Source organism: Bubalus bubalis, chromosome 19 (genome assembly GCF_019923935.1).
Source record: "Bubalus bubalis isolate 160015118507 breed Murrah chromosome 19, NDDB_SH_1, whole genome shotgun sequence".
NCBI lineage: Eukaryota > Metazoa > Chordata > Mammalia > Artiodactyla > Bovidae > Bubalus > Bubalus bubalis.
Window position 1 is genome coordinate 17,021,155 of NC_059175.1, and position 23,196 is coordinate 17,044,350.

At 42.8% G+C, this 23,196-nt stretch overlaps 1 long non-coding RNA gene across 4 annotated transcripts in view; it reads left to right on the top strand.

The window, feature by feature from the left end:
- LOC112580614 overlaps window positions 1-23,196 on the top strand; it is a 270,834-nt gene that overhangs the window by 57,355 nt on the left and 190,283 nt on the right. For 3 of the 4 annotated variants that reach the window (XR_006546496.1, XR_006546495.1, XR_006546497.1), the window contains exon 2: window positions 22,331-22,469. The exons of the other annotated variant lie outside the window; for it this stretch is intronic. This is a non-coding gene — a long non-coding RNA (uncharacterized LOC112580614). The remainder of the gene's footprint in view (window positions 1-22,330; window positions 22,470-23,196) is intronic. 4 annotated transcript variants of the gene reach the window in all.

Genomic DNA, 23,196 nt, shown 5'->3' on the forward strand with positions numbered 1-23,196 from the left:
TATGTAGGTCAAGAAGCAACAGTTAGAACCAAACATGGAACAATGGGCTGGCTCCAAATTGGGAAAAGAGTATGTTAAGACTGTATATTGTCACCTTGCTTATTTAACTTAAATGCAGAGAAATCATGGGAAATGCTGAGCTGGATGAAGCACAAGCTGGAATCAAGATTTCTGGGAGAAATATCAATAATCTCAGATGATGCCAGCCTTATGGCAGAAAGCGAGGGGAACTAAAGAGCCTCTTGATGAAAGTGAAAGAGAAGAGTGGAAAGCTGGCTTAAAACTCAACATTCAAAAAACTAAGATCATGGCACCTGGTCCCATCACTCCATGACAAATAGATGGGGAAACAATGGAAACAGTGACAGACTTTATTTTCTTGGGCTCCAAAATCACTGCAGATGGTTATTGCAGCCATGAAATTAAAAGATGCTTGCTCCTTGGAAGAAAAGCTGACAAACCTAGACAGTGTTTGCAGAGACACCACTTTGCCCATAAAGGTCCATCTAGTCAAAGCTATGGTTTTTGCAGTTCTCATGTGTGGATGTGAGAGTTGGACCACAGAGGCTGAATGCCAAAATGATGCTTTTGAACTGTGGTGTTGGAGAAGACTCTTGAGAGTCCCTTGGACTGCAAGGAGCTCAAACCAGTCAATGCTAAAGGAAATCAACCCTGAATATTCATTGGAAGGACTGATGCTGAAGCTCCAATACTTTGGCCACCTGATGCAAAGAACTGACTCAGTAGAAAAGACCCTGATGCTGAGAAAGATTGAAGACACGAGGAGAAGGGGACGACAGAGGATAAGATGATTGGATGACATCATCAACTCAATGGACATGAGTTTGAGCAAGCTCTGGGATTTGGTGATGGACAGGGAAGCCTGGTGTGCTGCAGTCCACGGGGTTGCAAAGAGTTGGACACACCTGAGTGACTGAACTGACTGAACTGAATGAAATATGAAAAGATCCTTAATATCACAAATTAAAAAGGTGTTTAACATAATGACAAATAAAAAGCATAAGACCATTACACATTCATCAGAAGTACTAAAAGGAAAACAAACTAATAAGCAGATGAACCACTGACAAAGTATTATTGAGATATGGAGCAACTGAAACTTTTATATGCTGCTAATTGACCTGTAAACTGGTACACACACTTGGAAACCTATTGAGCAGCACTCAACAACATTGCATGTAGGTATACCCAATGACCCAGAAATTTCATGCATAGAAATAAACAACAAAATACTTACATATGCATTCTGAAGTATTTTGAATTGAATTAAATTGATTGAGAGATTGTTTTTACCCATTAAAACTGATAATCCATAGATATAGTCCACAGAACTGTCTATTGAAGGTTGTACCATTGGAATGGTTCCCAGGAATACAGGAAGAAGTATAGGCAGTCCTGCCCTCTCCAGTATTTCTGGAACTTCCAGGGATCTATCCCCAGTGAGGAGCTCTGGCTGTTTCATGACACAGGCTAGGAGAGCTGCACTCTATAACTTTAGGTGCTGCAGTTCTGTGGAGGCTTCTCCTGGGCTAGATACACCTCTACCCCATCACTTGGATGTTGCTGTTGCTGCCAGCTGGACGCCACTGGAGGTGGAAATCTCCTTGCCTGTGGAAATGGATTTCACTTGCTGTATCTCCAGGCTGGTTTGTCTGATTGCTTTATTTGCAAATTGGGAAGAAAAATGCTCCCTAAAATGTGCTATGATCAGCTGTAGGAAATCTCACATCAAGACTTCTTGAGTTCCCCAAGTTATAGGGATTACTATGATAGTTCTTTGAACTTATTGCCCCTTTCTAATAGTGTGCATTCAAGCCTCTAGGGGCTATGTCTAGGTGAGCTCTTGTACTTTCTCGGAAGTACCACTCATGGTTGGCGATCAGGAGTTACTCCTTCCCCCATTGTAAATTCAGACGGTTGGCAATCAGGAGTTGTGACTCCTTCCCCCATGGTAAATTCTCTCAGAAGGGTTTCTTTCTTCTCGTCTTCACTGGAAGAGCCCAGGCACATGTATGTGTGTCTGACCTGCAGTGGCAGGCAGAGTCAAGTCTTTTTTTCAATGGAGTCTCCTTAACAACTCTGAATCAGGAGATGTGTATTGGATTGCCTTTAACATTGAAAAATTTATATCATTCAGAGATGAAAAGTAGATAATTGTGCTACAGAGCACCTCATGTTTTCTATAAAATGTAACCTCTGCCTACCATTTCTGTCAGAAATGTAATGTTCTGGCCACAAAACATACACCATTTGCAAAACCAGGTGCTGGAAAGAAAGAATCCACCTTTATTTACTCCAAGTGGATGTGTATTGATAGTGGTGGATAAATTTACTTAACTTAATGTCTGTTGCTTGCCAAAGATTATGTTAAGTAAAACTGCATACCTTAGATTGGGACTTGAACCAGTTTGTACCTCAGGTTGGGACTTGAACCCACAGTCTGTGGGTTGGGAGGGGACTTGAATCCCCGATCTCCTAGCTGAAATTGCACACCTGGTCTCAGAACTTAATGAAGCTCAGGTTCTTTATGTCTCAGCACAGAAGGAATTCAGCAAAAGGCAAAGTGATAGGTAAGAAGCAGATTTGTTGATACAGGATGCTTGTGAAGGAGATAGGTGGGCAGGCAAGAGGGCTCTTCTCCAAGAACTAAGTTGGGAAGCAGATTTATTTAGAGAAATACACATTCCATAGACAGAATGTGGTCTGTCTCAAAAGGTCAGAGCAGACCCCATGATATGGGGTTGTTTTGGAAAGTGAGAGCACCCTGAAATATGGGTTTTTTATGGGCTGGGTAATTCTATAGGCCAGCAAAGAGAATTCCAGGGACAGGGGAGCCTGGTGGGCTGCCGTCTATGGGGTTGCACAGAGTCGGAAATGACTGAAGCGACTTAGCAGCAGCAGCAGCAAGTAGAAGGATTAGTCCAGCTCTTTGGGGGATGGGGCAGGGATTTCCAGGAATTGGAGCACTGCCCACTTTTTGGCCTTCACGGTCATTCTTAGAACAGCCGTCCATGGTGCTTGTGGGTGTGTCATTTAGCTAATGTATTACATTGAACATATAATGAGGCTCCAGTTTTAGTGGAAGTCAGATTTTCTGCCATCTTTGGTGTAATTGGTCCTACCCAGTTTCTGTTGTATCCATAATGGGTTGTCGTTCTTTTAAAGGTTGTGCTCTGGTCCCTTCCCCATCTCTTGAGAAATAAAGAAGTAGGAGAGGTAGATCAAGAACCAAGATATTACCACTATTACTGATAGAAATCAGAGGGGAGAGTGGCTTTGTTACCAAACCAGTTTCATCTTGCTCATGCCCAGCAAGTCAAAATGCTGAAGATGCTGAGATTCACAGCAAAGAGAAGGTTTACCCACAAAATGCTGAGGTTTACAGCAAAGAGAGAGTTTACTCAGAAGACACTGAGGTCTGTAGCAAAGTGAGGGTTACTCATAAATCAGCTAAGTGAAGAGATGGAAAAAAAAGAGTTTCAGATCCACTTCCCCAAAAGCAATAGGCTGGGGGTATTTATGGAATAAGGAGGAACTTGGGGTACTAATAGTCTTCCCTGGTGGCTCAGATGGAAAAAGTCTGCTTGCAATGCAGAGACTAGGATTTGATCCCTGGGTTGGGAAGATCTCCTGGAGAAGGAAATGGCAACCCACTCTAATATTCTTGCCTGGGAAATGTCATGGACAGAGGAGCCTGGCAGACTACAGCCCATGGGGTCGCAGAGAGTCGAACATGGTGTCTGAGTGACTGTAACACACACGGGAAAGCAAAGAAGCAGGGTGGTTTGACGTGTGGGAGGGTGGGAATAGCTGATTGGGAAAAGATGTGGTAATCGGGCAATTACTATTCAGTTACAAGTGTAACTGAGCTTATGTTCTCAGTCACTTTAGTTGTGTCCAACTTTTTGAGACCCCATGGACCATAGCCCACCAGTCTCCTCTGTCCATTGAATTCTTCAGGCAAGATTACTGGAGTGAGTTGCCATGCCCTCCTTCAGGGGATCTTCCTGACCCAGGGATCAAACCCATGTCTCCTGCGTCTCCTGCATTGCAGGTGGATTCTTTACCTGCTGAGCCACCTGGGACACCCAACTAAGCTTATAAGTCTTTGCAAATTCAAACTTGAGGTGTTTAGCGCTAAGGGTGGAGTTTTTGACCCTCTGAGGTCAGAAGTTCACCTAGCATAGCAGTACTCAATCTTTTCTACACCAGGGACTGGTGTCGTGGAAGATAATTTTTCCCTAGACCAGGTGGGGGTGGGGATGGTTTTGGGTTGATTCAAGTGTGTTATGTTTATTGTTCACTTTATTTCTATTGTTATTAATCAGCTCCCCTGCACAGCATCAGGCATTAGATCCTGGAGGTTGGGGACCCCTGACCTAGCAGATGCTTGTGCACACCCAGTTGGAGGATTTTTGGTCCTATCCAGTCTTAACCAGCTCAGCTTGAACTAGACACAACTGACTCCAAGTTCCTGGAAAACGACTCTGGCAAACATATTGTTTAGGCTATATACAGCTTGGAGGACATGCAAGTCTTTTGTAGAAATAATTGAAACAACCATGATTAGTGAAGGCAGATGGGATGGATTTTGACTGATTATCCAACTTTATGTCTATTAGACAAGACTAATAGGTAGACTTCCCCACCTTGTTGCTGGAGCACTGGGTTGACGCAGACCGAGGGGACGAATGGTGTTGCTGAATGAAGCATGCCTGGCTTTCCTTCCAAATGGGTCACCCCATAAAGCACTGACTCCTGCCCCCTGACTAGGTTGTGTGAATAAAGGGCCATAGACAGCCTAGTGTGTGTTTAGGGAAAACCCTCCTCGTGGATCCCAGGAGGGGCAGTGGCCTTTTTGTTGAACACTCAGCTGGGGGTTTGAGCCTGACAGGGTGGTAATTATTAGCCTGTCCTACCTCCATGCTCGTGTTTGCTTTTCGACCTTATTGGCAGCTTCCTAGATTCAGTTCCCTCTTCAGGGCCTGAACACTTCCTTCTCTTGCTTCCTTCATAATCATGAAGTGCCCAGTTGTGTTAAATGTGTTTTGATGCTGGCAGACACCATTTTTCCTCCCAGATATTTTCTCCCTCGGTGACTCTGAGGAGGAAACTTCCCATTTGGGGCCAGGCTCCACAGTGGAGGATACAGTGAAGTGGATTAGCAAGGACCTGCGGGGGACCTAAGTAGCTGCACTCCACTTCAAAGGCCATTTGCCCACTAAGCCCTCCTTTTGCTCGTGGCCTTGGCATCTAAAGATTATGCTCCCCTAGAATATTCTGAAGTGGCTACTGAAGAATCTTGTGAAGTCAAGACACAAAGAGCCATTCTGCGCTCAGAAATGCCTACATTTATACTCCCGAGAGTCTCGCACTTGTGTGTAATATCTCCGGCTCTCGCTCCTGCTGATTTCAATCTGGCGGGACCGCCACATGTCTTTGTGCTCTGTAGCGCACATGTGCATATGGTGCGTGCTAAATATAAATGCTGTTTGGCAGGATCTTTTTTTTCTCTTCCTTTGTTTCTGAAAATGTAGTGAAGAAAATGTGTAATGTGTGCCCTCTCCAAAATGAGAGACTCTCAGGAAGTGGAATTATCTTGACAACAAGCCATGGCATTTTACGTATCGTTTCAGTGTGTGGCAGTCATGGCAGCAGTGACTGTCCACTGCTGTGTCTCGTCATATTGGGCTGCTGAGGGTCAAACTGACTCTCTCTGATAGAGGTCAGGTGGCTTCCTGCATTGCTGAACCCTTTGTCTGGGCTTCCAGAGGCTGATTTTCAGATCCCTCGACTCAAGTACTAGTCAGATTAGGTCAGTTTAGGCCGCAGTAAGAAACAACACAATATATCTTTATTTCCTATTCACGCCAGCCGTCCAGGGTCAGTTGGCAGAGAGCCTCTGCTCTTGATAGTCACCGAGGCTCAGGCTGATGAAGGTTTTGTCTCAAAATGTGTCCCCACTACAACTGCAGTCCTGGGGCAGGAATGTGACAAGTCACATTCTGGCTCCGAGAACTTCTTCTGAGGGTATCAGGACTGCTCTCACTTTATTGAACAGAGTAAGTTCCATGCTGAGCCTGACTTCAGAGAAGAGCAATGAAGCGTACCCTCCAGGCACCGAAAGGCAGACAGCTATAAGTCTTTTGTTCCTGGCGGTGATGACTAACGTATCTCCTGCCAGAAATATGGAAGGGATAGTTGGGGAGTTTAGGATCGACATGTACACACTGTTATATTTAAAATGGATAACCAACAAGGATCTTCTGTACAGCACAGGGAACTCTGCTCAATGTTATGTGGCAGTCTGGATGGGAGGAGAGTTCGGGGGAGAATGGATACATGTATGACTGAGTCCCTTTGCTGTCCACCTGAGACTGTGATAACATTGTTAACTGGCTAGACTCCAGTATACAATAAAAAGTTGTTTTAAAGAAAAGAATGGATAATTATAATTGTTGAGGTGCCCAGGAACTTTCTAGATGCACCAGTGGTGCTGTTGAGGGAAGAGAGCAGAACACCATAGGGTTGAAGATCTTCTATAAAGGCATCTCATGGAATAGCACTGTCCTGAAACAGTGCTCAGGCTTCCCAGGTGGCTCAGTGGTAAAGCACGTCTGCCAAGCAGGAGACCCAGGTTTGATCCCTTGGTTGGGAAGATCCCCTGGAGAAGGAAATGGCAGCCCACTCCAGTATTCTTGCCTTGAAAATCCCATGGACAGAGGAGTCTGGTGAACTATAGTCCATAGGGTTGCAAAAGAGTTGGCAATGACTTAGGGATAAACAACAACAACAAAACAACGCTTAGATACTTGAAGATGTGTCATAGCTGAAAGAAGTTTACATTAGGCTTACATAGTAAGGTGAAAGAAACAAAAGCCCAGAGAAGCACATTGCACTTTCAGTTTCTGGAGCCTGGCTGGGGTCACGCATGTGCGCGCATACACACACACACACACACACATACCCCATGTCTCACACACACACACACACACACACACACACCCATGTCACATCCAGAGTGGAACAAATGTGAAAACTGGAAAAATACTGTTGGAGGCTTTCAGGTACTGACCTGCTTCCTGCTTCTTCTGCCAGGCTTGCTGGCATCCCCGTGGGCTCTGCTCCTGCCAGTCAAGCCTACTCTGACTTCTTTCACTGGTGGCAGGGACCTCCACAAAGCTGTGATTGCACAGAATGTAGTTTGTTAGATCTTAAGGACTGTGGAAAGTCCCAGAGCCACTTAGCAGGTGAAGAATCATGACTGTGTCTGTGCCAACTTAGAGGGCCTAACATCTCTGGACTGATTGCAGTGAGCAGAGAAAAAACCCAAAGGAGGCTTTTGGATTCAGGGGGCAGTTGAGGGGGCTGTGCCTAGTGACACTGATCATAGCTGGCAGAGGGATGCTTGAGGGGAGCAGCCAGCTGGTTGCTTCTCATCACCCGCCCCAGACAGATCGCTTCATGTGTCAACAGAGGAGAGCCAAAGAGAAGAGCATGGCCTCTCTGGAGAAACCGAGGAGAGAGAGTAAGACAGATTTGACCGTCCAAGACGGCTTGGCGCCTCGTGAACCTCAGCAATTTTTAGCAGGACTCTGCTAATGAATGTGGAACTGAGGGACTGGCAGTTCCATTTCCTCTAGTCTTAACATTTTTTATTTTATTTTAATGAGGAAAATGAGATTCTGCTCAGTTTCCTATCACTGAACCCGGTTTGGGAGGGCATGACATTTAACAACAGTGCTTTGAAAAATATTAAGCATTGTACAAATACAAGGAATTGTTGCTGTTATTATTCTGATGAAGCATACACGTAGCTTCGAATCAACGTTAATATTGAGGGGATATTTAAGGGATTAGGAGGGACTGTAACTACTGGGGAGTGAGTCAGAGTGGCCTTCATAAAAAGGGCCAACTAATCTGGCCATATTAAATTCATTTTTAGAAGCTAAATACCCAAACTCTGAATCAATAAATGGCAAATGCAGACAAAGACCATATATCTTGATCATCGCACACATACAACACTCTCATAAATTATAAAATATGTCAGGTGATTAATTCTAATTAGAGGCTGTAACTTCATTATCTTCTACGTGAAAGGACGAAATGGCTTTGGGCAGAAGTGGTCCTAGATTTCTCAACATGTAAGTGTAACCAAACTGAAGCGTTACGTTGGAACTGCTGTTTTATGGTGGACTTATGGATGAATCCAGATAATTCAGGAGAAAAAGATGAGGGTGTCTTTAAATCATCCCCCCAAGGCTTGAGAAACTGCAGTTGGCCTTACTGATTTGTATGAGTTGGGAGTTAGTATGAACTAGGAAAATTTGAATTACAAGTTGGTTTGAAATACATCCACTTGTGTTGTTTTTCAAGTATAAAGAAATAAAAAATCGGGACTTCCCTGATGGTCCAGTTGTTAAGACTCAGTGCTCCCACTGTAGGGGTCATGGGTTCCATCCCTTGTCAGGAACTAAGATATTGCATACCTTGTGGTACAGCAAAATAATAATAAGTGGAAAACTAATGGATAGTAAACTGGGGCCAAATACATGTCAATCCAAGCCTACTCAGTTATCCTAATTATTGTTTGCATGCAAATGATACTACTCTAAAGCAGTTCATTCTTATAAAAGGTATACTGTTTACCTTTCATTCTTAAAAAATATTAGTTCATTTAGAAAGCTCTTTCTATTGTTCAGCCACAATGAGGAGGATATGCCCCCCATTTTTGATGCGGTATGCAGATGGTAGCTGTTGGGAGGCTGAGACCTCTGTCCCCTCTGTCTCCAGAGTCCTTCTCGTCTCATTGTTGCATGAGCACCAGGCAGAGGCTGCACAGCTTCTGAAGGAATTCAGCTCTACCCGCTATTCTGAATAACAACACTCTACATTGATTTGCTGAACAAATACCTCATAATTATCAAAATATTTTCTGTATATTGTTTCCTCACCTACTGTGTCCATCAGCAGTTGCAGTTCTAGGCAACAAGTTTGAGTAGGTAAATCGCTCATCCATAATCTTTATCCTTTGAATTTTAGCTGCCCTGCTTGACCCTTCATTCCCCTCTGCACTCTCTCTGCTTTCTCTCAAGCAAGTACATGGCAAGACTTTGAGCCTGCAAAGGGCAAAGCTAGTGAGCATTTACTCATCTTTGTAATCATATGGTCCTGTATGTAGAGTGTCTGGGACGTAGTAATAGCTCAGTTTCTGATTTCTACAAGAGTGAATCAATGCGTCTGTTACCAAGTAGAGCTGATAAACAAATTCACATTAAGTGGTAAATACTGATACTAGATTCATGTGTTGAGCATTGTAATAGGAAGTAATCCTTAAATTCATAGACATCTGTTTTGGATTTTAGGCATTGGAACAGGTAGGTGAATATCTTCACCCTGGGAGGGTGATTGTCAACTCTGCTCACCTGGGTACAGACTTTCTCTAAAAATAGTAGCAGCAGAATTACTGCTGCTAGTTGTTAATATTACCTAGCAAAGGCCCGTGGGCCTGTGCATAGAAAGCCAAACTCTGATGGTGTTTGCAGCAAAGTAAGGGTTTATTTGCAGGGTGCCAAGCAAGGAGAATGGGCAGCTCAAGCTCAAAAGACCTGAACTCCATGATGGATTTTAGGGGAAAGAATTGAAAGGTGCTTGATCAGCTCACGGATCTTCTTGGATGGGCTGGCAATGAGGTAACTGAGTGATGTTATCAGAATCTAACCCTTCCGGTCCGCCCAGCCTGAGGTCTGCATGCTTGTGCTGGCTCCGTTTGTAGTGTACATCCTCCAGTTGGGTTGGGCAGGGGTCTTAGTTTCTACAGAGCAGCTCAAAGACATGCGTTGTATTATCGTCTATATCCATTCAGGAGGAACTAAGAGCCCTGAGACTCTATCGTCCTGATCATTTTCTGCTTGAGTCTTTTCTTTGGAACTCAGGGAAGGCCTAGGAGACTAAAGCCTTTTTCCCCCCCTACAAACAAGAAATGGGGGACATGGAGAGGTTTTTGTACACAGGAAATCCCCACAAGGTCCTGCTTGATTTCAATCCCCCCTTTTCTTTGATAACTCCTCAATCCTTAGGGGAACAGCAGTGGGAAGAGAAAGGGATAGAAAAGTTTTAGATAGAGATGAATCATAAACTCGGCAGGGGAGCTCAGGGGAGCTGAGTTTCATTAAGCACCTGTTGTTGTTCAGTCACTCAGTTCTGTCTGACTCTTTGAGACCCAATGGACTGCAGCATGTCAGGCTTCCCTGTCCTTCACCATCTCCCAGAGCTTGCTCAAAATCATGTCCATTGAGTTGGTGATGCCTTCCAACCATCTCATCCTCTGTTGTCCCCTTCTCCTCCTGCCTTCAATCTTTCCCAGCATCAGAGTCTTTTCTAATGAGTTGGCTCTTCACATCAGGTGGCCAAAGTTGGAGCTTCAGCATAAGTCCTTCCAATAAATATTCAGGGTTGATTTCCTTTAGGATTGACTGGTTTGATCTTCTTGCAGTCCAAGGGACTCTCAAGAATCTTCTCCAACACCGCAGCTCAAAAGCATCAATTCTTCAGTGTTCAACCTTCTTTATGGTCCAACTCTCTCATCCATAATGACTGCTGCAGAAACCATTGCTTTGACTATATGGACCTTTGTTGGCAAAGTGAAGTCTCTGATTTTTAATACACTATCTAGGTTTGTCATACACTATATAGGCTTTTCTTCCAAGGACCAAGTGTTTTAATTTCATGGTGGCTGCATTCACCATCTGCAGTGATTTTGGAGCCCAAGAAAATAAAGTCTGTCACTGTTTCCATTGTTTCCCCATCTATTTGTCATCAAATGATGGGACCAGATGCCATGATCTTAGTTTTTTGAATGTTGAATTTTAAGCCAGCTTTTTCACTCTCCTTTTTCACTTTCATCAAGAGGCTCTTTAGTTCCTCTTTGCTTTCTGCCATAAGGGTCAGTGTCATCTGATAATCTGAGGTTATTGATATTTCTCCCAGCAATCTTGATCCCAGCTTGTGCTTCATTCAGTCTGACATTTTGTGTGATGTACTCTGCATATAAGTTAAATAAGCAAGGTGACAATACACAGCCTTGATGTACTCCTTTCCCAATTTGGAACCAGTCCATTGTTCCATGTCCAGTTCTAACTGTTGCTTCTTGACTTGCATACAGATTTCTCAGGAGGCAGGTAGGGTGGTCTGGTACTCCTCTCTCTTTAAGAATTTTCCACAGTCTGTTGTGATCCACACAGTCAAAGGCTTTAATGTAGTCATGAAGCAGAAGTAGATGTTTTTCTGGAATACTCTTGCTCTTTCTATGATCCAGCGGATGTTGGCAATTTGATCTCTGGTTCCTCTGCCTTTTCTAAATCCATCTTCAACATCTGGAAGTTCAAGGTTCACATATTGTTGAAGCCTGGCTTGGAAGAATTTTGAGCATTACTTTGTTAGCATGTGTAATGAGTACAATTGTGTGGTAGTTTGAATATTCTTTGGCACTGCCCTTCTTTGGGATTTTAATGAAAACTGACCTTTTCCAGTCCTGTGGCCACTGCTGCGTTTTCCAAATTTGCTAGCATGTTGAGTGCAGCACGTTCACAGCTTTATCTCTGAAGATTTGAAACAGCTCGGTGGAATTCTGTCGCTTCCACTAGCTTTGTTCATAGTGATGCTTCCTAAGGCCCACTTGACTTCACATCCCAAGATGTCTGGCTCTAGGTAAGTGATCACACCATCATGGTTATCTGGGTCATTAAGATTTTTTTGTATAGTTTTTCTGTGTATTCTCGCCACCTCTTCTTAATATCTTCTGCTTCTGTTAGGCCTATACCGTTTCTGTCCTTTATTGTGCTCATTTTGCATGAAATGTTCCCTTGGTATCTCTAATTTTCTTGAAGAGATCTCTAGTCTTTCCCATTCTGTTGTTTTCCTCTATTTCTTTGCATTGATCACTGAGGAAGGCTTTCTTATCTTTCCTTGCTATTCTTTGGAACTCTGCATTCATATGGGTCTGTCTTCCCTTTTCTCCTTTGCCTTTCCCTTCTCTTCTTTTCTCAGCTATTTGTAAGGCCTACTCAGACAGCCATTTTGCCTTTTTGCATTTCTTTTTCTTGGGGTTGGTTTTGATCATTGCCTCCTGTACAATGTCAGGAACCTCCATCCATAGTTCTTCAGCCACTCTATCAGATTTAATCCCTTGAATCTATTTGTGACTTCCACTGTATAACTGTAAGGGATTTGATTTAGGTCATGCCTGAATGGTCCAGTGGTTTTCCCTACTTTCTTCAATTTAAGTCTGAATTTTGCAATAAGTAGTTCATGATCTGAGCCACAGTCAGCTCAAGGTGTTGTTTTTGCGGACTTGTATAGAGCTTCTCCATCTTGGGCTGCAAAGAATATAATCAAGTTGATTTTGGTATTGACCATCTGGTGATGTCCATGTATAGAGTCATGTCTTGTTTTGTTGGAAGAAGGTGTTTTCTGTGATCAGTGCATTCTCTTTGCAAAACTCTGTTAGCCTTTGCCCTGCTTCATTTTGTACTCCAAGGCCAAACCTGCCTGTTACTCCAGGTATTTCTTGACTCCCTACTTTTGCATTCGAGTCCCCTATGATAAAAAGAATATCTTTTTTGGGTGTTAGTTCTAGAAGGTCTTGTAGATCTTCATAGAACCATTCAACTTCAGGTTCTTTGGCATTAGTGGTTGGGGCATAGACTTGGATTACTGTGATATTGAATGGTTTGCCTTGGAAACAAACAGAGATCATTCTGTCATTTTTGAGACTGCATCTGAGTAGTGCATTTCAGACTTGTTGACTGTGAGGGCTACTCCATTTCTTCTAAGGGATTCTTGCACAGTAGTAGATATAATTGTCATCTGAATTACATTCACCCATTCCAGTCCATTTTAGTTCACTGATCCCTAAAATGTTGATGTTCACTTTTGCCATCTCCTGTTTGACCACTAATTTATCTTGATTCATGGACCTAACATTTCAGGTTCCTATGCAGGATTTTTCTTTACAGCATTGGACTTTACTTTCATCACCAGACACATCCACAACTGGAAGTTGTTTCCACTTTGGCTCAGTCTCTTCATTCTTTCTTGAACTATTTCTCCACTATTCTCCAGTAGCATGTTGGGCACTACCGACCTGAAAAATTCATCTTTCAATGTCATATCTTTTTGTCTTTTCATACTGTTCATGGGGTTCTCAAGGCAAAAATGCTGATGTGGTTTGCCATTTTTATTCCCTCCAGTGGCCCACATTTTATCAGAACTCTCCACCATGACCTGTCCATCTTGGGTGACCCTACATGGCATGGCTCATAGTTTCACTGAGTTAGACAAGGCTGTGATCCACGTGATCAGTTTGATTCCTATTCTGTGATTGTGGTTTTCTTTCTGTCTGCCCTCTGGTGGAAGAGGATAAGAGGCTTGTGGAAGCTTCCTGATGGGAGGGACTGGCTGTGGGGAAAACTGGGTCTTGCTCAGTTGAGCAGGCCATGCTCAGTAAATCTTTAATCCAGTTTTCTGTGATATGTGTGGCTGTGTTTTCTCCCTGTAGTTTGGCCTAAGGTGGTAATAACAACTTCCTTCAAAAGGTCTTAGCCAGCATGCCGTGACTCCCAGGACTGTTGCAGTCAGTTTCACCTACGATGTGCCAAATGGTAATGTACCGAAACTTATTTTATGTGATCATTACAGTAGCTACTTGTAGTGGTTATTATCTTACTCTTCTAAATGGGGAAATGGATGCTGAGGAAAGGCAGGTACTTGCCCAAGGCCACACCATGAGTAAGCAGGGTTTAAAAAGCCAAGTTCTGACTGGTTCTACATCAGTGTTCTTCCCACATCACAACTCTGTCTATTCTTTCTATACTTGGAACTTAATAAAGGTTTGTTCAAATGAGCACATCTTTAGTCTATATCATCTGAGATCCCAAATGGAATCCCGAATATTCTAATTCCATGATAGTCATTATCATCAACCAGAGAAGGCAATGGCACCCCACTCCAGTATTCTTGCCTGGAAAATCCCATGGACAGAGGAGCCTGGTAGGCTGCAGTCCATGGAGTCGCTCAGAGTTGGGCAGGACTGAGCGACTTCATTTTCACTTTCATGCATTGGAGAAGGAAATGGCAACCCACTCCAGTGTTCTTGCCTGGAGAATCCCAGGAACGGGGGAGCCTGGTGGGCTGCCATCTATGGGGTCACACAGAGTCGGACATGACTGAAGCGACTTAGCAACAGCAGCAGCATTATCATCAACAACAGTTGTCTATTGAGTACCTGTTACAAGCAAGGCACTAGGCTCTTCTAAATCAGGCAGGTGTTCATATTGACATCACAGCTCACTGCCGTCCTGGAAATCTGGAGTTCATATAATTTCTTTCTTATCTGTGAATGCTGGTAAGTGTATAATACTTTCCGTATGAGTAAATTAAAAAAATCAGAAACCAGTTTTTCCTTTTGCAGACCATAATTTAGTTGTGGTTATTGTAGCTGTTCCCCGTGGTTCTTGCTATCAAAGAATTTAAAGTTCACTTGGAGACACAGAAATTACATTTGTGGATAGATAGACACAAAGTTAAGGTATTTATAACATACCCAAATTAGGGTTGCAAACAATAAGTACCATCAGAGTTCAGCAGAGGGAGTGCTTAGTGGACTAGAGTGATTGGAGAGGATTTTCATGATGGGAACACCACTGGGCTGGGTCTGCAAGGTGGGAAAGCTGGAAAAAGTGTGGAAAAGAAGGGAGAGTGATGATGGTAAGGATGCAGGTATAGCAAAAGACAGTGAGCAGTTCATTGTTCCAGTATCTGTATTTATCAGATAGTTTCTACATAATTTTGGCTGCAGACTGGACCACAAAGGGCTTTTATATGGTGATCCTTGGTGCCTCAAATTCCTTTGGTGCTAAACATGTAAATTGTTGTCTATTTGATTTATAAAAAGGAAATGGTTTTTTTTTCAGTTAGTGGAACCCACAGTTGCAGGAGACTAAAGAAGTAAATGGTACAGCTAGCTGGATCAGAGGCCTGGATAGAATTTTCACTAATAAAAAATTAGCAAGAATACATCAATATAAAGAGATTAAAGGTCATTCTTTAAGCTGAAACTGTTATGAAAATGTACTTTATGATCAGTTTTTTAGCTATCCAAGTATCTGGAATATTCACCAAAATAGTGCTATTTTCTTTTTAAAAGAATTGCTTCTATTCTCCTTTTTGCTGTGTCTGTGGGGACCTGGCTTGAAATGAATAATGGCTCTCTGAGGTTTTATTCTGTTTTAAATGAAGTACCTTCTATTGGGCAGGATAATGCAGGATACCAGGTGCTAGGCTATTGATAATAGAGAAGTTTTCCTGAGAGTTCCAGGACCTATTTTTTGAGTCTAGCATTTCTGAATGTTTGTTCTATAGAGCATTAATCTCATCACATATGTCACAGCAAATGGGTTCCATGCTTAACTAAGTTTGGGAAATGTCACTTGTAAATTTGTAGTGTACAGTAGCATATGCACAGACTCTGGAAAGTCCTGTTGCAGAGAAACCTCTTAAACTTTGCTTAACTTAGTGTTTCTTAATGTTCTTTGACCACGAACAGTCCCCATTTTCTCCTGCACTTTTCCCCCCACTGAAGATACCTGCTGCACTCAGGAATTAGGACCTGGGAAGATGGGGAGCCACACTAGCTATTTTAAAGGAAAAATATAGTATAAGAAATTGGCAATATGTGTTGCAGGACTGAAAAAAAACCATGACAGAAAATGCTGGTATATCTCAGAGATAATAACTGAGAAAGGAAGAGTTTGGAACTGTCAGAACCTAGAAATTTGATGGCTCAGACAGTAAAGAATCTGCCTGCAATGCAGGAGACCTGTATTTGATCCCTGGGTCAGGAAGATCCTCTGGAGAAGGGAATGGCAACCCACTCCAGTATTCTTGCCTGGAGAATTCCACGGAGGGAGGAGTCTGGTGGGCTACAGTCCACCGGGTCGCAAATGTCAGACCGGACTGAGCGATTAACACTTTCACTTTTAGAAATTTGAGAAGGAGCATTGTAGAGCAGGGACTGTGCCTCTGAGGAAGGAGCATCACTCAACCGCTGCTTTAGTTCAGGACCTGGAAGGCAGAGCTCCCCATATCCAGGACCCCAGATAAGGGCACTTGAGGAACCTGGTGTTCTACTGCTGCTGCTGCTGCTGCTGAGCAGGGTATGAGGAGGCTGGTTCTGAAACTGTGAAAAGAAGCTGAACAAGGAAAACTGTTGCTAGAACCAACTTCTTATGCCTGGGGTGAAGAGTCATAGATGGATCAAACCAACAGGAATACCAGCAGACAAACAGGAATGAGCAAGTCCCTTCCCCCTCCTCCTGCCTTACAGTCTCTCCATTGGCAGAGTCCTGCATTGGTAGGATCTAACGTGGAGCCAGCTGACAAAGAAGAAACATGGCTTGCAAAGTCCCCACCCCAGTGTGGAAAACTGAGGGTGGAAAAATAATACTAACAGTAATATACATAATAATACATATTATATAGAATGATATGATGGCTTAATAATTGTCACTTACGTAGTAAAAACTTACTTTCCTTTAGCTACTCAGTGTCTACATATATCTTTCTATACATATGTGAACTCTTGAAGTTTTGCCCAGTAAGATGCAAGTATTCTTCCTATGAATAAAGATTCCCATTTATGAAGGTTTTTAAAAAATAAACAGTGCAAAGAAATAGAGGAAAACAATGAAATGGGGAAGACTAGTGATCTCTTCAAGAAAATTGAAGGGATCAAGGAAATATTTCATGCAAGAATGGGCATAATAAAGGACAGAAGCAGTAGGACCTAACAGAAGCAGAAAAGAGATGGCAAGAATGTAACAGAAGAACCATACAAAAAAAGGTATTAATGATCCGGATAACCATGATGGTGTGGTCACTCACATGGAGCCAGACATCCAGGACTATGAAGTCAAGTGGGCCTTAGGAAGCATTACTATGAACAAAGCTAGTGGAGGTGACAGAATTCTAGCTGAGCTATTTCAAATCCTAAAAGACAATGCTATTAAAGTGCTGCATTCAATATGTCAGCAAATTTGGAAAACTCAGCAGTGACCACAGGACTGTAAAAGGTCAGTTTTCATTCCTGTCCCAAGAAGGGCAGTCCTGAAGAATGTTCAAACCAGTGTGCAGTTGTACTCATTTCACATGCTAGCAAGGTAATGCTCAAAACCCTTCAAGCTAGGCTTCAAGAGTATGAACTGAGAAGCTTCAGATGTTCAATCTGGGTTTAGAAAAGGCAGAGGAACCGGAGATCAAATTGTCAAGAATTGTTGGATCATAGAGAAAGCAAGGAAATTCCCCCACAAAAAATCTACATCTGCTTCATTGACTGTGAAAGCCTTGACTCTGTGGATCACAACAAACTATGGAAAATTCTTAAAGAGATGGAAATATTAGACCTCCTTATCTGCCTCCTGAAAAACCTGTATGCTTCTCAGGTCAAGAAGCAACAGCTGGAACCAAACATGGAACAAGTGACTGGTTCAAAATTGGGAAAGGAGTACAACAAGGCTGTATATTGTCACCTTGTTTTATTTAACTTATATGCAGAGTACATCATGTGAAATGCCAGGCTGGATGAATCACAAGCTGGAATCAAGATTGCCAGGAGAAATATCAACAGTCTCAGATATGGATATGATACCACTCTAATGGCAGACAGTGAAGAGGCACTAAAGAGCCTCTTAACGGTGAAAGAGGAGTGTGAAAAAGCTGGCTTAAAACTCAGCATTCAAAAATGTAAGATCATGGCATCTGGTCCCATCATTCATGGCAAATAGAAGGAGAAAAAGTGGAAGCAGTGACAGATTTTCTTTTCTTGAGTTCCCATGTTACTTCAGATGATGACTGCAACTATGAAATTAAAAGATACTTGCTCCTTAGAAGAAAAGCTATGACAAACTTAGCATATTAAAAAGCAGAGACATCACTTTGCTGACAAAGGTCCATCAAGTCAAAGCTATGGTTTTTCCAGCAGTTGTGAGAGTTGGACTGTAAAGAAGGCTGAGTGCTGAAGAATTGATGCTTTTTAATTGTGATGTTGGAGAAGACTCTTGAGAGTCTGTTGAACTGCAAGGAGATCAAACCAGTCAATCCTAAAGGATATAAACCCTGAGTATTCACTGAAGGGACTGATGCTGAAGTTCTAATACTTTGACCACCTGATGAGAAGAGCCAACTTATTGGAAAAGACCCTGATGTTGGGAAAGATAGAAAGCAAAAGGAGAAGGAGGTGACAGAGGATGAGATGGTTAGATAGCATCACTGATTCAATGGACATTAATTTGAGGAAACTCTGGGAGATGGTGAAGGACAGGGAAGCCTGGTGTGTGCTGCAGCCCATAGGGCTGCAAAGAGTTGGACACGACTTAGCAACTGAACAACAACAACAAATTCTTCCCAGTAAGATATTCCCATTCTCCCAAAAAGGGATGCTCGGAGTCATGCCAGTCATTGTCTCCCATTCTGCAAAATGTTAATTTTTCCTCAGATTCAGTCATGGACCCATCAGAATATTTTTGTAACTAAAGACTAAATTATAAAATTATTCACTGCCAATAATATTTATATAAAATCATTAAAAAATAGAGAACAATAAATTTGCTTAGAAACATTAAGAATTTTCTGTAAAATTTGTTAGGAAATAATTATATTTTTAATGACAACTGTTTAATTTTTTTCAAGGTTAACTATCAAGCTTCTAGATCTCTCTTGAGCCCAGTTATTTGCAGGGAAGAGGAAAGTGGAGAGCTGTCAATTCCCCAGTGGGTTTAAGCTGTGTATATAGCCCATGTACAAAATTTACTTAGGCAACACTTTTTTACCTCATCCTAATCACAGTTATTTCAGGTAGAAATTTCCTGTTAATAATTAAGTGCATTTAAAGTCTAGTGTTTGTCAGAAAACCTTACAGTTGTAAGCTTTGTCCTGAATGATTGATCCTGAATTCCAAACTAGAGATTTCCATTGGTGGCACTCTTGATACTATCGATATGTATGTAGAACCCTGGCAACAGACTGCAAAATGGTGGCTGTTGTGCTAACCTGAGTGCCATAATGTCGTTTCTAACATAGGCGGCAGCTTTTGAAAATGTGAAGCATGGCCTTGGCAAGCACACCTAGATTCCCACGGCATTCTAATTTTATTTGAGGGACTAATAGACGTGTCAGCTTGTTTATTACCCAGTGCGCCAGCAACCAAGGAAGTAAGCAGAAAAGATATGAGATCATAGAGCTTGGTTTCAGCCCTTCAGCTGGGAGGATGGTGCTGCCTTTTGAAATTGATCTCAACCAATGTAGACTGTACAGCACCCCTCTCTTAATACACCCGGGGTTAACAGCACACAGCTGTCTGTGCCGGCTGTTTCAAGGAGCACGAATTCCCGTCTTTGGGACCTGTACGGTCTCTTTTGGAGATAGATGTAAAGTTTTAGGTACAGTCAGGTAATCTCATCAATTAAATGAACTTTCTGTCAGGGGCTCTAGGTTTTAAATCAACAATGGCTTTAAGGTCTTTTGGATAAGAGTGTGGTACCAACAAGAACAGCAACAAAAACAAAAATAACCCACTAGTGTGGTGGAGCCTCTAAAACAAGCAGTTTATCTGAAAGGTTCTCTGATATTGTGAAAGTGCAAGTCACTCAGTCATGTCTGACTCTTTGCGACCCCATGGATATACAGTCCATGGAATTCTCCAGGCCAGAATACTGGAGTGGGTAGCCTTTCCCTTCTTCCCAACCCAGTGATCGAACCCAGGTCTTCCACATTGCAGGCAGGTTCTTTACCAGCTGAGCCACCAGGGAAACCCAAGAATACTGAGAGTAGGTAGTCTATCCCTTCTCAGCGGATCTTCCTGACCCAGGAATTGAAATGGGGTCTCCTGCACTGCAGACGGATTCTTTACCAGCTGAGCCACCAGAGAAGCCCATAATATCTCTGATATTGTAGATCCATGTAATACCTGAATGGAATGGGTTTTTAGGGGCGGAGGCAAGAGGACAGGTTCTTGAACACACGTAGAAGTTGAATCTGACTTTCTGCTTTGCCTATCAGTTGGTTAAGAATTTTTGGAGCTGGATTTTTAATTCCTTTCCTCTGGATTGGGAAGTCTTAATCTGAGTTTAGAGGCCTCATGTTCTGGGGAAATTTCTAGCTTTTTTCTTCCATTGTAATCTCTGGTTACCTGATTGTCCCTGGCTTAGATCAGTACTCACTGAGGACCCAACTTGAGGGACCAGTGGTTGGGGTAGTTCATTGTCAACTCGGGTAGTGTATCCACAGCCTGAAGTAATCTGTCTCCTAACTCATGCTTGAATCTCACAGAGTTGAGGGGGATGCTAGATTAGTAAATAGCTGTTGTCATGTATGTCTTAGCTTCTAGCCCCAGGATTCTAGGACTGCCTAGGTGGCACAGTGGTAAAGAATCTGCCTGCCAATACAAAAGATGCAGGAGATGTAGGTCAGGAAGTTCCCCTGGAGTAGGAAATGGCAACCTGCTCCAGTATTCTTGCCAGGAAAATGCCATGGACAGAGGAGCCTGGTGGGCTACAGTCCATGGGGTTGCAAAGAGTTGGACACGACTGAGTGACTGAGTGTGCATGCACGCGCGCGCGCACACACACACACAACGGAGGATTCTAGTTGTATACAGTTATGTAAAGTTTAAAAATAAAATAAAATTAAAAAAAAATAGACTGTGGTGCAGGGACAGTGTGTATAAGATCCAACAACCCTTATATAAAGCGTGGAATGGAATTAAACCTGACTTAGGGATCGAGTGTTTAGCATTGTGCCTGCCACATAGTAGGGGCTTGCTTAGTAAGTATTGCTACTGCAGAACACAGATTAGCCATGGCAAATAGCTAACAATATAGAATAATTAGAAAAATCTGTGACCCAAAGACTCTTATCATAGTTCATAGCTGGTGGCCAGGGGGTTGTTTGAACATCTGGAGTTGGACAGAAATTCTATACCACAGGTCCCTTTCAGCTTTCCTACCATAGATTGTTCATCATGGGTTCTTATCATCATTGAGCCACTTTTTCAGCCACCATAGCAAAGTGTTTTTGGTCCTCATATTTTTTTATGGTCCTGGAGATCTCAGGCTGGCAGAACAAATTGGAGATAGAAAAAGTAAGTTGATTTTTTTGAAACTGTGATCTCTCATTTTGAGAACTATTTCAGGCTTCATTCTTCAATCATAAGTCCCTTTGGAGGTACTCAGTACTTTGGCCTTGTTCATAAAAGAAACTTATTGAAAGAAATGACATACCCACCTGTTCTCATTCAGCTCATGAGTCCCTGTTTTTCTCTGCTTTTTCACCTTTTTCCACAGCCATTGAATTAGCAATATTTCGGGCACCCACTGCCTGCCCAGCCCTGTGCTGGCCATTGGAAATACAGTGATGAACTGGACAAAGTCCCTACCTAGTTAGGGGAAAGAGACAATAAATGGCATACACAGTGGTGAAGGATATAAAGTAAATCAGCTGGGTGAGGTGACAGAGATGATTGTTGGGGATGCACATGACTTCTGATACAGTGACAGGAAAGATTTCTGAGAAGGTGAAGCCTGAGGTGAGATCTGGAGTTTGAGAATAAACCAGCCATGTGAAGATCAGCAGGTGAAAACTTCTGCCAGAGGGAAACAGCTGCAAAGTCTCCTCTCACCCAACAGTCTCCATGACACACATAAGAAGCTCTACTGTAAGCCCATGTGAACTGGATGGATGGGAGAAGGCTGGGAAATATCCTTCGGTCACCTGTGAATGCCCGCGGATGTAATCGGTGCTTCTGACTGATAGATGTGCTTTAAGTGCTCTATATACAGGCTGGGGACTGGGTGATTTTCTTGAAATTTCCCCCCGTAGTCAAATTTTTCAAGAACTAAAAATAACAAATTGGCAATCTAGCCACACGTATTCTTTTGTAGCATCCAAGGACACTACCATGGCATGATGGATCATATTATGAGCTGTCTCAGTTATGTGATGAGTTGTGTTGTAAAAGTGAAGCGAAGTTTCATCTTGGTGAAGTGCTTAGCAGAGGGAGCAGTATTTCCAGTCTGACTATCTGGGTCCTCCTCCCCTACCCCCATTTTTCAGTTCTGTTCTTTTCCTTCTTGCATAGGTAAGTGAAAACAACATGACCTCTTAGAAAGAGCATGAGCCCCTGTTTGCTTATTACTGCTATGCAAGTGGGAGAGTTGGAGGGGAAGGGGTTCTGACAGCCATTTCTTTATCTCAGCACATAGGCTAATAAGAGGAACAGATGGATATTTATGAGATGTTATGTGGCCAGTGAGAAGAGATCCTGCAATAGCCAACTTTCCCTTGGCCCCCATCTCCACTCCATGAGGTCTCGAAGACATAGATACAAAGGCCAGGTAAATGTGTGATCTTTATTGCTCTTAAGATATTCAGGCAAAAATGCTATGGTCCCCTGGAAATTGACTCAACCACATGGTAGCCTCTTGCATGCTTCTCATTACACTGTCTTTCTTTCTTTTTTTATGGGGTATAGTTGTTTTACAATATTGTGCTAGTTTCTTTAAGAAATAGAAAATGGAACTACCATTTGACCCAACAATCCCACTCCTGGGTATATACCCTGTGTTGGTCACTCAGTCGTGTCTGACTCTGTGACTCCATGGACTGTAGCCCACAAGGCTCCTCTGTCGATGGATTTCTCCAGGCAAGAATATTGGAGTGCCCTTCTCCAGGGGATCTTCTGACCCAGGGATCGAACCCAGGTCTCCTGGCTTGCAGGTGTGTTCTTTACCATCTGAGCCACCAGGGGTTCATTGCAGCACTATTTGCAGTTCCCAGGACATGGAAACAACCTAAATGTCTATTGACATTTGGATATGGATCAAGAAGATATGGTATATACACAATGGAATATTACTCAGCCATTAAAAGGAACAAAATTGGGTCATTTATAGAGATGTGGATGGATCGTTGCTCTTTATTTCTATTCAGCTCTGACGAGGCCATCCTTCTAGTCCGTTTACTAAGGCTGGAGGCAGGCTTTTTCGGTTTAGGACACTTCAGGTAGGCTGTGTGGTCTTCTTGGTGCTTTCTTCCTCAGGCCCAAATCCAAGCTTGCGTAGT